The 1,888-nt window shown below is 39.1% G+C and overlaps 1 protein-coding gene and 1 long non-coding RNA gene across 4 annotated transcripts in view; one reads left to right on the top strand and one right to left on the bottom strand.

The window, feature by feature from the left end:
• Positions 1-369: 369 nt before the first annotated feature.
• On the bottom strand, positions 370-1,246 carry LOC125504319. The gene is made up of 3 exons (XR_007281432.1): positions 1,116-1,246; positions 726-1,013; positions 370-654 (listed from the first exon to the last, which is right to left on the bottom strand). It is a non-coding gene; the product is annotated as an uncharacterized LOC125504319 (long non-coding RNA).
• The window catches only part of LOC109540019 (sodium/nucleoside cotransporter 2), a 7,641-nt gene continuing 6,429 nt past the window's right edge, over positions 677-1,888 (top strand). Inside the window, exon 1 of one of the 3 annotated variants that reach the window (XM_019908150.2) lies at positions 677-761. The gene's annotated coding sequence lies outside the window, so the exon portion shown is untranslated. Of the gene's footprint in view, positions 762-854; positions 938-1,712; positions 1,872-1,888 lie in introns of those variants that run through there. The other 2 variants (XM_019908149.2, XM_048666164.1) reach the window with 2 other exon arrangements.

Consider the following 1,888-nt stretch of genomic DNA (forward strand, 5'->3'; position numbering starts at 1 on the left):
TCTCTCTCTCTCTCTTTCTATAATAACGCCTCAAATCAGCTGAAATCTGGCAATAATGTATTCCAAGGGGGCTACAATTAGCCGCTCCTAATATAAAGCGCGATGATGCCAAATAGTCAACATTTTATTTCTATTGGGCCGGTAAAGCAGGACAGATTCCCGAGGGGTATGTTGTTTCGCTCTGAACCACGCCCATTTACTTTAAACGAAGAAAAAACTACTTTGAACGGGTGAATAATCGACAGCTCCAGTATTTTGCCGCGCATTCAACCAAACATCCACACAAATTGCGAAATCAACTTTCCCAATCCATTCAATCAATCTAATCAACAATCCAAACGCACGCATTATCATGAAATACTTTCCAAATATGTTCTGGTTGGGCTTGATTGGCAGATGCCTTAGGCAGCACTCGAGTATGATTTATTGCTGCCCAAAAAACAAGTCAATGACCACTGAACATGTCTTAAAGTTCATCACAAAAAATGCTTTCAAATTATTAAGGCGCACTTTCTTTTCTGCGAGTTTTTTGGCCCCTGGGCTTGGGTTAATGATGCGATTTTTTTAGGTAAAATCCCAAAATGTCTTACTCAAGTTCCACAAACTCTGCTATTCCAGTAATGATTACGCAGCATGAATGGAGCCGTTTGTTATCTGAAAATTTAATAAGTTGTATTAATGCCGCCACTCTGTTCCAAATGGAGTTTTAATTCCGAAATGTTCACCTCGTGCAAATATTATCATCAAAAATTACATGGCAGGTATGTTGTTAAAATAATCGTCCGGTCTATCACAGTTTCAGTCGCGAGCAGGTTTTCCAATCATTCGTTTGGGTTTTTTCGATTCACTTAGTGGTCAACGCGTATTCACTACTGCGATCATCCAATCAGTACAAGGAAATCAACCATACGGTTTCAAGTGTTTGGCTAATTTACATGTAAGTAAAGCATGTTTATGCATATATTTTTGCGCGTTTTGCGCTCGTGCTAACTCAGTAGTCGCTTCGGACCACTCTGTAAAAGATGTGTAATTGAAAAGGCTTCAACTCATTAACATTAGCTGCGTTTTACTATTTAATAAATAGCGATCATTTTATCTTTATTTTACCACTTTACCTGGCTTATTTCGCATTATTGCTGGCGGCTTTTATCAGTTCATTATACTCGGCGTCTGAAACGTATCTAAGCCCATGTATTAAGGCGCATTCAATTAACAAACGCAGTAATCTTGGTTTTACTGCCACCGCAATTATGAATCAAAACACAAGACGGAATTAATCAGTCGGTGCTTGAGCGAAATTTTTATCCGAAACAATGGGTTTTATCAAGGGCTCTTATCAAGATTCCCAGAAAAAATTGAAAAGATTGAAATAGTCGCGTTACATACAGAAAGTTTAGGGGGAAATCAGCAGCAAACGTGCGCGTTGCAGGGGCGGATCCAGCTTTAAATTCAGGGGGGGTCTTCTGTTGTCTATGAAATTAGCAAAATTATCGTCGTTTTGTGCAAGGTTGGCGCAAGATTACTGCAAAATTTCATGTTTTCCGTCCCGTTTTGCATGTTTCTCGGAAGCGAAATGAGCAAGAACGCTCATTCGTACATTCTAAACAGAAATAAATGGCCTTTTTAGGAAGTGAACCATGGATGGGGAAATGTTGCCAGTTTTCTCAAAAAATGCTTGAATTCAACAAGTTTTAGATTTGCGTGGTTTCAATTGCGCTTTAGAGTTTATGGTCGGGCAGATGCAATTTTCGGAGATTTTAGTTAAGTTAAGAATATGCTCGTTTTGTAGACAGGCCGGGTTTTGCAAGCATTTTTCACTACTTTTCGCCACTTGATTTAGTCTTGGACGCGTTTTGCGGTTACCTATGCGGGTTAGTTTTGTTAATTT

This window comes from Dendroctonus ponderosae, unplaced genomic scaffold (assembly GCF_020466585.1).
Source record: "Dendroctonus ponderosae isolate FM_Combo_2020 unplaced genomic scaffold, Dpon_F_20191213v2 Dpon_F_20191213_4, whole genome shotgun sequence".
Taxonomy (NCBI): domain Eukaryota; kingdom Metazoa; phylum Arthropoda; class Insecta; order Coleoptera; family Curculionidae; genus Dendroctonus; species Dendroctonus ponderosae.